Raw genomic sequence first — 13,641 nt, 5'->3', positions numbered from 1 at the left:
AGACAGGACACCTGACCCAAACTGACCAAAGAGGTATTGCATACCACAGCACGTCATGCCCGGGATGCAAACTGGGGGCAGTTACCCAGAAGGGTTAGTTCACTGCTTGGTCGGGCTGGGTATTATCGATCAGCAGGTGGTATTGTATTCTCTTCCCTTGTTATTTCCTTTATCATTATTATTATTGGTGGTAGCAGTAGTGATTTGTGTTATACCTTAGTTACTAAACTGCTCTTATCTCAACCTGTGGGAGTTACATTCTTTCAGTTCTCCTTCCCATCCCTCTGGGCGCTGGGGGAAGAAAGGATGGGGGGCGTAGACTGCGTGGTTCTGATTTACAGCCTGGGCTTAAACCACGACACAGATGATTAAAACATTCAGCAGTCTTATCCTCAGCGCAAGCGCTGGCAGGTTTTCCTCCATACAGAGGCTAATTTTTACAAAACTTTTGGGAACTTCCTATCTTTGAGATCATTTTTCCTCTACAGTTCATATTGCCCCAGAAATTAAAAACCTATTGGCAGGTCCTAGAGGCAGATGGATGCATAGACTTGTTCACTGCAGGGTCACTGAGGGCTTCATTACCTTATGGCTTTGACAAAAGTGGATCCTGAAGCTAAGGCACTGCGCAGCACTTGTCACCATGCTTAACAGCGTACAGTGTGGTACTTGCTTTATGAGTGTGCTGGCAGGAACAGTGAATGTTTCAGAACAACGTGCTCAGGGTCAGTAAAACCAGAATCAAAACGTCTGATTCATGACAAAAAGCAACAGTCAGTGGTATCTTCTGTGGAAACACTATTTCAAGTGCAAATCCCAGAGCACTGCCTCTGCCTGGCTTGCCCCTCATTCACCTAATGGCTTGTGTGAATAGCACCCCTTCTGCTCAGCTAGCAGGAGCCTCTAGAAAGGCAAAGATGAGCAAGAGGCCCCTGCATATCTACTCCTCTCTGCCCCTATTAATACAGGGTCAGATAGATCATTGAAGGAGCAATCATCTCTGTGCTCACCCAGATGGCAAAAGAGGAAGTCTGTCTTCAGCAATGCATTAACATCAGTCAGTCTTCCCAGATTAACTTTGGGTGACATTTCAGCATCTTTGCTACTGTTTGCTTTGCCTTGCAGGCCACTTTAAACTCTCCAGTTTTTAGTGATGTGAGGACATTGTTCTGCAGGTAGCAAAATAATTTACAGAGAGATAACTCCTTTCTTTGAAGGAGAGAAAAACTGTATTTTGACATTTACTTCTTTTTCCACCATTCCAGTCTCCTCTAAGGCTTTTCACACTTTCCATTGCATTATGCTCTCTAGAGCACTGGGAGGAAGCCAATGATTATTAAGTGTAGAAACCTCCTAAGAATGTGGTATCAAACAGCAGTTCAGCTTCTTTTCTTGGAAAAGAATTGTTGAGACAGTGAAGGGAAATATAACCTCTCAACTATTCAGGAAAGAAAGGATACAAAATTACACTGAGGTGAGCCCTCTAATTCCAGTTCAGGCTGCTCTATAAATGGAAATACTAGCTTTGTATTAATAATTTTGCATTATGCAGGTCCAAAGAAGCAAACCAGTTACAGACAGGCCAGGTGCAATGCCTGCATGCGATTTGTGTGCCCTGTGTATCACTGACCAACAGTGAGAGGTGATATACACTGGTAATGTCCTGTGTTTAAAATGAGCTATTAGAAATCAATATAGTCAGTTCAAAACTAAGAATATATATGTCAAATGTAGGCATTTGAAAAAAAAATAATCTGAGAAACATCAAACTGCAAAAAACTAAAATTTAGGGACAAGAGAAGACTAAAAATAATAGCTATACTACAATTGAATTGCAGTTCCTAAAAAGTGCTAACAGGAAACATTCTCTGTAGGTATTGAAAGCAAATTTTACCTCTTATTTTGCAGCCAAGTCAGAAATCCTGGTTCAAAGTATAAAATGCTTCAAAGTCTAAAACTTAAAGCTACCAAAATATAAAATTATGTCAAGTAGGTTTACATTGCTGTGAAACGATAAATAATTCATATTTATACAGTTCATTTCCAAGTGAAAAACTGAAGAAAGTTTTAGGTGCTCAAACATTCATGTAAACTTTAATCAATAACAAGTTCTGATACATGTTGTGTTCTGATTATCCTCAAAGGTATGCTGGTTTGCCAGGTGAAATCCCATTTGTGCCACTAAGTTTAGCACATACAGAGATGAGTTTCACTATGAGAAAAAGATCAATATTAGTGTGGTACATTTCATTACAAAAAAAGTAAATATGCAAAACTAGCTGGGGGTGGGGAAATGAAAACCAATGGTCCCCCAGAGCTCTGGAGCGCAGGTCTAGTGTGTTAGGTTAGGCTGACAGCCCATTCATAGTCAGTTGTCTGGCACTTTCCCATCATACAACTCTGCTGCCAAAAGTAACAATTTAAGGTAAATGTGCATTTTATTTTTCCACTCATGGTGAATGTGTGCCCTTGTGTGATGGATTAAAGTAGCAGAAGGAGCAATGCACAGGTAAAGCAACCTCAAGAAGTAGGGGGACCCCGGTGCAGGAGAGTCAGACCTGGACCTCCTGCAGGCTCAGTTCCTGCCTTAGCAGCCAGGCATTTGGTCAAGGGCAGACCAACAGGACCTCTGGGGACCAAGGCATGAATGAAGAGGGAGCTGCCCTCCTCGCAGACTCGAGCTCATCTTGGGCAGGCCCAGGATATGTGCATTAGCCTAGGATATGTTACCATTGAGTACTTTCCAAAAGCTCACCTCTTCATGGACAGGTACATCTCCAGAAGTGCAACACCAACAGTATTTTCCAGCTTTAGTTCTTAGTGTTGACCAACTTGTTCATGTGCCAGTGTAGTACTAGACCTGGGGCTGAATTCACCTCTTAATAATTATGAGCTTGGCAAGAGAAAACATTGGAAGAGAGCACAAAACTTTTCACCTTTATTTTCAGCAGTATCCCTGCTGGCATCGTTGCCATTAATCACTTTAGAGCTGTCTTCAACTGCTATCAACTTAAACCTTCAAAACAAACTTAAAATGCTCTCCAAAAGAAAAGTGAAGTGCATCAGAAAGATGCACTCATGCTTTGAGAGTGTCTGAATATGACCGATGGCTCAGCAATAAAAATATTAGTATTACTGTAGCACAGGAGTGAAAGCTACTGATGCACTGAACCATCCACACACCTGGAATAAGAGTGCACTGGAAAATTAGAGATGCCTGAGCAACCTTAATTTGCTTCATAGGCATATGCTTTGTTTAATTACCTTCCATTCTGTGGCTATAAGACTTGTTGCTTTCGAAGGTGAGAGTAGGGATTGTACCCAGTGAGCAAACAGCTTTCTGACATTTCCATTTGTTCTCATTGTTTGTGCTCAGTCTATTACACACAATTGAAATACTGTTTGCATCGAGAATTATTAAAGTTCCTGGGACATTTTCTATATTATTCATCATTATAGTGTCTGACTGCTTTATGAGCACTCGATAACTAAACCCTTACTGTGCCACTCTGAGGCACATCGGGAGCTGACAAAGAGGTATTGAATGCAAAAATTTCCTGCAATGTTGTGAGCTCATCTTACAGAAGCCATAACTCTTCCTACAGGAGACATATTGATTATATTTTCTCCTTAATTATTGTAAAAGGTGCTTCTTAGATTTAATTTGCATTGGTATACATAGATTAGACTAGCTGTTTTACAGACCAAACTTGCAAGTAGGTCCCGTTTGGATCAGTGTATGCTTCTTCTGACCCACTTTTCTCATACCCAGCAGAGACAAGCTTAGGCATAGGCTCAACTCCTCACAGGGGGTGATGCACTGTAAAACAAGACATCACATCCTGTATTACTTCCAGAAGCAAGATTTTTACTGTCAGCTTCTGAATGAACGTGATAGTTCTTTGTTTTAAGAAAACAAAAATATAAGACTTTTTTTTTTGTTAGCAACATAGAAAGGGAATATGCTTTTAAAATGTTTTGTGAGTAGGATGACTATAAAAACAGCAAAAATTACAAACCCTATGAAGAGGCTGAAGCGATAAGGATGGATTGCAGGATTTCATCTTGCCTTATAAAATAAGAACAGGTTACATGCTGGGTCTTTGCAAGAGTGATTTCAGTTTCTGCTTATACAGCAGAAAGGAGCCTGGAAAAAGCAGCCTTAAATCTAAACAGCTAAACCCAAATATTTTTATTTCCCTAGCTAGACTTTAAACTCTATATTCAAATCAGAACAAATATTAACGGGCAATAAAGTTCAAATATGAAGTCTTAGAGAGACTCATAATTCAGACAACTGAAACTGAGAGCACTAAACGCAATTTCAGAACCAGAATACAGCAAAAAATGTAGAACCCCAAAGCATCCATTTTAATGCATGCCTTGAAGTATGTCACACACAGAAACAGCTTCCTTTCATCACCATTACAAATACCTGCCAAAAGCAGCATTTCACAACCCAGCAAAAGCTGGGTTCCTCAGTAGCTCATTGAAGGATCGTTTACAGGTCCAGTTCTTTGAGTTAAGGGACATGAAAAGGAACCCACAATTTAGGGCACTCAGAAACTGACAGTTCATTTCAAAAGGTTTTAAACCTGCCCTTAGGGAACCCTTCAGTATGTGTCATGATTAGACTCTCACAAATGGTTGCCTACATTCACCAACCATGTTAGAAAATAGAGTAATTTTCTTTTGGAACTTTCATGCTGTGAATTTCTCTCTTCTTGATACTTGCACTTTGCAAAGAAGTATCTTGAGCCACAGAAATGCTAAACCCAAGCAGTGTGACACCAGCACTCCTATACTTCACTTGTTTCCTCTGTGCTGAGTTTTGCACATACAGTATTTTGGCACTGAATTTTGTTTTGCAAAGCAAAAATATCCTTCAATTCACCATATTTTATCAAAACCATATGGCTTAACTCGAAGTTCTTCAGCTTGGCAAGATTTGCTTGTGGAAGCAAACACGATATGAATAGCTGAATTCCCTCTGCAGTTTAAATGTGTGCTTGGAGATAGCCCTGACTGATACTGAAAAAAAACTGCGTTTGATTTAAAGTGATAATCACAGCATTTAATTCCAATATATATTATAAAAATGAAGCTAGATATTAATAGCACAAAAAGGCAAAAACTAATGGAGATTAATACAGTACAAAAGAGAAATGTCAAATATGTAGGTTAAACTGCAGGATTTGGTGGAACCTCTCTAATGCCTCTGTAGAAAATCTGTTAAGACTAATGCTGCCTTAGGACTATTATTCAAGACTTCTTATGAATTATGGGGTACAAGATGCTTTTTACAATCTTTTCTTAAATAACCAAAGAAAAATTATAGTGAAAAGAAAAAGGAGAACCCCATTTTTTGAGATATTGCAAATACAAATTTAAGCAAGATACACCTTATATTGACAGTGGAATAAATCAGGATACTAAAAATTTTGAAAATATCAACTTCAAACCAATGGGAGAGAAAAAAAATGGGCTTTTTTTAATTTTATCTGCATTTGTTACTTTCTCGTGTGATCAGAATTTATGCACAGAGGCAATTACATTATCTACTGGTGGGGCTCAGAATTGGAAGGAGCAGGGTTTGTTTTGGTGCTGCCTGTTATGGTTCAAAGTCTGTGTGCTCTGATTGCAGTTGAAGTGACAGTGATGTCTTTGCCAGTTGCCTGTCCTGGGTACAAAGTTGTGTGGAGAGAACTGACTGCTGCACTACCTTGCACCATGCAGCAAGTTAGAATTGGAGGTGGCTCCACCAGGAGGGAAGCCCTATGCAGCACATCTGTGTTCAGATGTGCGCTGCCAGACTTCAAGTACAGATGCACACCAAATTTGCACAAGAAAATCTTTCTCTAGAGCTCATGTAGACACATCCATGGGACCTTATTTCCTGCTCACACACACGCAACTAATGAAATCCTCAGCGTTGGTGTGAATTTCACACCATGGCAATTAACTTCTTTTTATTGATTCCCACCAGCAGGGTCTAGTAGTTTGGATATTAATATTTAAAATTCTTAAGCCACAGGAAAGACTGGTCCTCATGGGACTGATCGTGTAACATTCGTTGCAGCAGAGCACACACAGGATTATACAGCCATGTTTCCATTTTGAGATATTGCATTACACTGTAAAGTTGGAGTTACTCCAGCAATGTCAGTGGAGTAGCTCTGGTTATACATAACTTAAACCAAATTAAAGTTAATTATCAGTAACCATACACCATCAAATCTATCCTCCTACAAAACCCTTTGCCAAGCAACCATGCTCAGTTCCTCTGCATCAACTAAGTTCTGAACCTATTGCGGTAAAGATGAATGGGGCAACATACAGTTTGAGTAGCATTTAGAGTACATTGAAATGGCAGTCAAAAATTTACTTATCCTTGCATTTTGTTAGCTAAAGATCATCTTGTTCTTTCCTCACCATTTCAGGCTAAAACTGAACTCAATAAGTTACTGACGTACATGAATGAAGCTATGGCTTCAGGCGGTGTGAAGCTGGGACAAGATGGGAGAGGTGTTTCATAAAGTGCTCTTAAGAAAACCAAAATGCTATGTATCATTCCTCCCCTGATACTTAGTATAGTATAGAGTAGACACACCATGCTCATCACTTCCATGAAATGATATTTAATGATATTTTGCCTCACTTAAAACCCAGAGTCATCTTTACCAATGAAAAAAATCCTCATCTTGACTGCTAAGAATAGGAAGGAAATATTAGTGAAACGGAAAATCAATTTTCTTTAGGAAAAATTTTTTCCAGATAAAAAACATCAAGTGTATTCACATAAAAACAATGAATATGGTGTTTGTCTAATGACTCAGGTTTACATTTTTCTCAGCTGTAAGTGTATTTGGTAGTCATTTACTTTTATATTGGAATTATTATTTTTCTTCTTAACTATGTTGAAGTCTCTTAAATATCTGTATCATGACACCAGACTCTCTCAGTTATGCATAAGCTTGTCGTAGTTTAACCCCAGCTGGCAGCTATGAACCACACAGCCACTTACTCAACCCCATCCCCATCCCCTGGTGTCGTAGGGAAGAGAATTGTGAAGAAAAAAAAAAGGTAAAACCTGTGGTTTGAGATATGAACAATTTAATAATTGAAATAAAATAAGAATGTAAGGATAATTGCAATGAGAAGGGACAACAAAGAGAGAGAGGGAGAGAACTAAAACCCAAGAAAGACAGGTGATGCACAATACAGTTGCTTACCACAGGCTGACAAATCCTTAGCCCATCCCAGAGCAGTGATTGGCAACTCCCAGCCAATTCTCCTCAGTTTCTGTTCTGAACATGATGCTTTATGGTATGCAATACCCCTTTGGCTACTTCAGTTCAGCTGTGCTGTGCTCCCTCCCAGCTTCTTGTGCCCCTCCTCACTGGCAGAGCATGAAAGACTGAAAAGTCCATGATAAGGGTAAACATTACTCAGCAACAACTAAAACACCAGTGTGTTACCAATATTATTCTCATACTAAATCCAAAACACAACACTGTACCAGCTACTAGGAAAAATTAGCCCTATCTCAGCTGAAACCAGGACAAACCTTGATATTTTGATGTCTTAATCTGTATCATGTTAATAAGCATGGATAGCATATGAGAAAAAACACTTATATACTATATACTAAAGATCTCTGATAAACTTGGATAGAAAGACATGCTTCTTATGGCCTTGCTTTAGATGCTTAGGCTATGCCTACATCTGACTGCTTTGTCATCCATTTGTATGTTCAACGTGTTTGTAGTAGTAACAAGAAGATAAACATCACCACAGTGTTTTGGCATTAAGGTTGCCTAGATTAATTTCGTGCACTACCACAAGTATTGCAGAATATATAACTGTTACTGGCTGTACTTGAGCCAGGCATAAAAGGTGGTGTTTAGATCTAGTTGCATCCATTTGGCTTGTGGCAATCTGACATTTCTTGGTGATCTGCTGGCCCACTCGTGACCAGAGCCAGAGTACGAGGCAACATGTAGGTGATAAGAGACTACTTCATAATTTCTCTTCTTGCCACATCTCTCCCCCACACAAATAACAACTATCCTTTATTTCAGGTGGTGCAAGCAATTGGTATTTACCTTTGAGAATGGCTTTCTCTATTTCAGTCCTGAAGAATTCTTGTGACTGAACACTGGTGTATTTTTCCAACTATATCAGTTGGTCTAATAAAAGATATGACCCCTTCTTGCCTTGTTTATATCACTTGATCATAACAGTGACAGCAACAGCGCAACTACAATAAAAACAAGGCAGCGGAGAGTGTCCTAAGCATAAAAAAAGAGTAATAATAAGCAGTCTTAAGAGAACGCTCTCCCTCTATTTTATAAAGACCATATTTCATCAGCTTTACACATGCAAGCATTTCAGCCAGTTTTAGATTCCTACCAGTTGTCTATACATAGAACCTAGATACAACGGTGACACAATCTTTAGCGCAGCAGATGGGAGCCATCAGCTCTATTGTACAGCCTCTCACAGCTCTTGCTTTGTTGCTCAGTCTCTGCTAGCAGGTTCTTCTGCCCCTATCTTCTCACTTTCCAAGGTCTTAATATGAAAAAGATGAAATCTTTGTCAATTCTATTACATATCCTACTTAGTTCTGTTTTCCATTGTGACAAGTGGTGCTCCTCAAGGATCAGTATTGAGACCAGTGCTGTTTAACACCTTTGTCAGTGACATGGACAATGGGATTGAGTGCACCCTCAATGAGTTTGCTGACGACAAACATTCACCCCTGTTTGGCAGTATGGGATCCTAGAGCTGGAGTTCTAAAGAATACAATTTTTTCTTTGAATTTGACAAATAGGACTGAAGTATTTGTTTTATTAATTTGATTCATCCCATCCTTTGCTTATCTTTAACCTCCTATTGCTTCAGATGAGTCACTACATTTTTCATTTTCTTAATTGATTGTCACTCAAACACTGCCATTCTGCCCATCAAAAACTGTCTCATTCATTCAAGAACACAATTTAAACCCTTAGCAAGCACCCCCAAACTGCGCTGGATTTCTAATTTTCCTGGGGAGCACAGGCCTAGGCTTAAAAGGTATCCACTTGTTCAAAGCATGTCACTGGATATAAGATTTCTCCCCATAAATTTTGCTTCATTAGGGTCCTTATATTGTCACTGCTGCTGAATTCCCAATAGCACATTGTGAAAGCATCCACTATGAAGACAGCATATTTCGATTACCAGAAAGGATGTTGCGTTTAGAAATTAAAAAATCAGTTGCTCTTCTGGGTTATTACTGGTCTGTGCTCCTCTGCTCTCTTGCCAAGCACTGTCAGTGTCTATTGGTGTAGTCCAGAGTGCGTATCCATCTTCTCTGACTATACCAGGACTGGTTGACATAGGAAACAGATTTTGAAATAATGGAGACTTTGTGCAGGTACTTATGCAGGAAAATGGGAAAGTTGAGCTTTACAGAGATACAAACACATCATGGCAGCACCACATCTAAATTACAAATATTGTGAAATATTTTTGCATTTTATAACCTCATATGCATGTGTATATACTAGAAGAAAGACTCGAGGGCACATAACATCCTTGGATATATGCCTTGGGTTACCCAACATCAATTCACAGTCCCCTCTTTTGCAACACATGGCAGGGTCTGTTACTTTCCCCCCCTCCCCCCCGTATCTTCTTCTGATGATGCTGATCTGCATGGCTCACAGCAAATGACTTCTTTAATGTCATTACTACTCTAATTTGGAATTCTTGATAAGGTACTACCTTCTCTAACATTCACATGGTATTAGGATCACACTTCTTCATGCCTTGTTTTTTCAGATTCCATAAGAAGCTAGCTGCTTGTGTAATACCATGAAGCAAAGCTTATTTGAGATCATTACAGCAACAGCAGCAGACCCTGGTGTGGCACACTGTTTTGAGGCTCTGTGCTCTGCTTCACACTGAGATTTGTACTTAGCAGTGGTGTCCTAGAAAGAAGATTCAAGGGTTTGTAAGAGCTGAAAATTTGGCATGTGGGAACCATATAGCTCTCATCCACTTACATGGGTACAAAGGAGCACACACTGCTTTAGCCTCTTCGGTTCTTGTAAGCTGATTGTGCTTCAGAGTGCAAAACTTGTTAATGTTGGCTTGCACACAAGCGGGCTTTGTATGTCTGAAATGTATCTTGGGCTGAGCACAGTACCGAGTGATTTTAGCTGTGATACTGAATTACAAGATCTATGAAGCCTGTCAGTGTGTGTGCTTGGAGTGTTGAAATGGGAACTTGGAAGTGGGGGTCTGAGCTTCCAAAAGGACAAATATGGAAATTTTGGCATCCTCCTGAATCTTTTTCTGCCCTGTTTCCCCTCTGGAAAATGTTATAGCCTCACTCAAGGGCCACCCTCCTGTGCCAGCATACACTGGATCACTCTGAGCACTGTCTGTGTAACCTGTAGATTTTAGCTGTGAACACATCTGAAGCTTGTATGGCTTTTAAGAATGATACAATTTTCCTAAAAAGAAAGCATTCACACTTTACATGCTTTCTGGAAACATCTCTTATATTTTGAAGATCCAAGAAATTGAAATTATGGTTTGTTGGGCTAGAGAAAGTTGACAGAGCTGACTAGGCAGACTCCTAATAAAGTTTGGAGTTTGTTCAAAGAGCTGGAAAATCACAAAAGTACCCATGTATGGAAGGAATCATGCTGAAAACACTTCAAAAATTGAATGCAGCGATGTCAATGGCATCAACACCAGGATTAATTTGATCTTTTCAACACCATATGCACTTTGTGACTTACTGTGTAATACCTATTGTATGTTGACTCTTTCTGATTAAGTCTCTCTATTGGGTGCATTTGTATAGCATAAGCTCACTAGGTTCTTTCTATTGTCCTGCCTGCATGAAGCCTATTTTGGAAGAAATGCATAAACTTTCAGTGAAAGTTTTAATCCTGTGCATTCTCTCACATCTATTTGCTCAAAATGCAGACAGTCTTACTGAAATTACATAGCTCTTGAGTGTGTTTGATAATAAAAGCAGCCTTTCTTCAACACAAACACAATACTGTCTTCTTTTTGTGTCTTGACCCTTTTCTCCGAGCCTACTTGTCTGTGCTTGAAAATACAATACATCTGTTGATGGAGAAGAAAACTTTTAACAGAAGACAGAAAAATACCAAGATTTGAATGGCATTGTTAGATTCCATAACAAGAATAGGCATGCAAAAATAGGCATGCAAAAATAAGTTTGTTCTCCAGCACTCCATGTTGATACTTTTCAACAGTATATGAGAAACTAAGGCTTTACCTAAAGAACACAGCATCGCTTAGCATTGCATAGAACATTTTTTGTTGTGGCTGGGAGGCAGAAGCAATCACCAACTTTCTTAGAAACTAACAGACAGCCCATGCTAAGTGTACTCTTTACAGTATGGTAAAGCTGGGAAATTGCCAAAAGCACTGAGTAAATTGAGAAGGATTAGAAACAGGTGACTTCCAAGCAGCTGCAGCAGAAAGCCTCTATATGCAAACAAGCAAAAATATCTTCTGCCTTAAGAAAAAAGGAGCTTTAGAGAAGCTTGAAGTGCAAATACTATTAAGTTATAGCTCTTTAGAGAGTGAAAAGTGAGGAAGAGAAGATTGATACAGACATAGGTTTTTTTCACTCAGACTGAATTTCCCAGAGTCACACTGTTTGTTAACCAAGACATCAAGACAAAAGTATGATGTGGCTGCTGTCCTATGCCAGTCCATTTGCCAGTCACCACAGCCATTAAAAAGCCAGAAAAAAAGGAGCTGCAGAAATAATATACATATTGGACAGTTTGTATTGTTTTCAACTATCCCTACAAGAATAGCACCTATTTTGTACATGCTTGTTTCTGATACTTATGGCTGAACATCTGTTTTATAATCTCTGGAGAAAGCTCTGCAGAATACATTCACTGTCATCAAATACAGAGTAGAGATGATCTATTCTACTCCCCAGTTCAAAACACTGCTGTTATTTAAGGGCTTGAAATGTTTCTCTTCATGGCTAATGGATCATGATCCATGTCACAGCTCTCTGAATACAAAATGTCGTTAAGGGATTTTTTGCTTTTCTTAAACTTTGTGTCTTTTAAGGTAAAGTTGGCTGTTCTCAGCTAGGCAGTGGCTTTGATGGAGCTAAAGGTAAGGGGGAACCAGGATTTCAACACAGCTCAAATCCAAACTGCCCTGACAACCCAGAAATCTTGTATCAGGCATCATCTATCCTTCCATAAAACCCAGGGATAAAGAAGCCAAACTGAGTTAATCAAACTTGAGAAGAGAAAGCATCCACTTACTGGAGAATTTGGCTTATGCCACCTTCATAACCCAAAAGAGGGACACTTACATGACTTCTGATGGAGCACCATGTGAAGCACCCAAGATGCCATGTTTGCTGTTGTGTGGCTTTCAAGCTGGCTCTTGGAAAACCACTTAGCGTGTTCATTTACCAGTTAGCAGCCAAATTACAGACTCACTGGTGAAAAAGCATCCCTTAGTTTGACAAGCCCTTACTCGTCATTACTTTTCATGACATGTTCCTGCTTGTATCTAACGCTTTTACATGGTTTCCCTCTGTATCTGCCTCAGTCAGTTCCTGCCTTCCCAGCAGTCAGCCTCTCAAAACTGGAAGGCTTTGCTTTTATCCATTATTCAAAAGAATACCAGGGACAACAAGATCTTCTAAATTGCTTTTGTCCTTTCTCTCCCAAAGACTGATTTGTTCCTCATCCTTATGCCTCCCATCTTCCTATGGGCTCTGCTTGCCACTGTGATTAGAATAATCCAGCAACATAGTGGTGTTGATCACAGCTGACTGCAGCAGCCAAGCATGAGGTTGTTGGGAGGCAACAACCTCACAAGATCCAGCGAACATTAAAAAAAGCAGCAACTGAGCACCCTGTTTTTCATTAAAACTTAATGGGGATGGAGGTCATTGAATTCATGACCCAGCGCCACGCTTGTGCTTAGTAGAAAGACTACAAACTGAAAACACTATGATTGTATCTTTGCTTTTTCTTTCTTATCAGCTGCAATAACTGCATTCTCTGGCATCTTAAATCAGCGTTTGTTTCTTAATACTTTCTTTTTTTAATCTTTTTGAGCTAAAACTATTTTATACTGAGCAGAAAATATTTTCTGAACAATGTTTTAAAAAGTGACTGTACAAGAACTAAAAATTGTGAAGTCCAAACAGAAAACACACACAAAGGTTGCAGGTTAATTTGAGGAAAGCCTCCTTGGGGTTTGGAGGCTGGAAGCCTGAGCTGTCCCACTGACAGAAACACCACAATCTCTGTGTGCCTGAATGTGCTGCCCAAAATTTGAGGTGGTGCAAAACTAAAAATTTTGAACACAGAATGGTTGGGGATGGAAATGACCTTAAAGCTCATCCAGCTCCAACCCCCTGCCATGGGCAGGGACACCTTCCACTAGAGCAGGTTGCTCCAAGCCTGGCCTTGAATGCTGCAAGGGACCAGGCAGCCACAGCTTCTCTGGGCAACCTGTGCCAGTGCCCATGCTCATATTCTGGGTCTTTCTGCATCACCAATGACAAAGATAAGAGGGAGGATACAAGACTATTTTGCTGCCTAAGGGGATCTCTCACGTGGGTGT

Source organism: Pezoporus occidentalis, unplaced genomic scaffold (assembly GCF_034315485.1).
Source record: "Pezoporus occidentalis ecotype Australia unplaced genomic scaffold, CSIRO_AGI_Poc_V1 ctg58, whole genome shotgun sequence".
Classification (NCBI taxonomy): domain Eukaryota; kingdom Metazoa; phylum Chordata; class Aves; order Psittaciformes; family Psittacidae; genus Pezoporus; species Pezoporus occidentalis.
Note: the sequence above shows the minus strand (reverse complement) of the source record.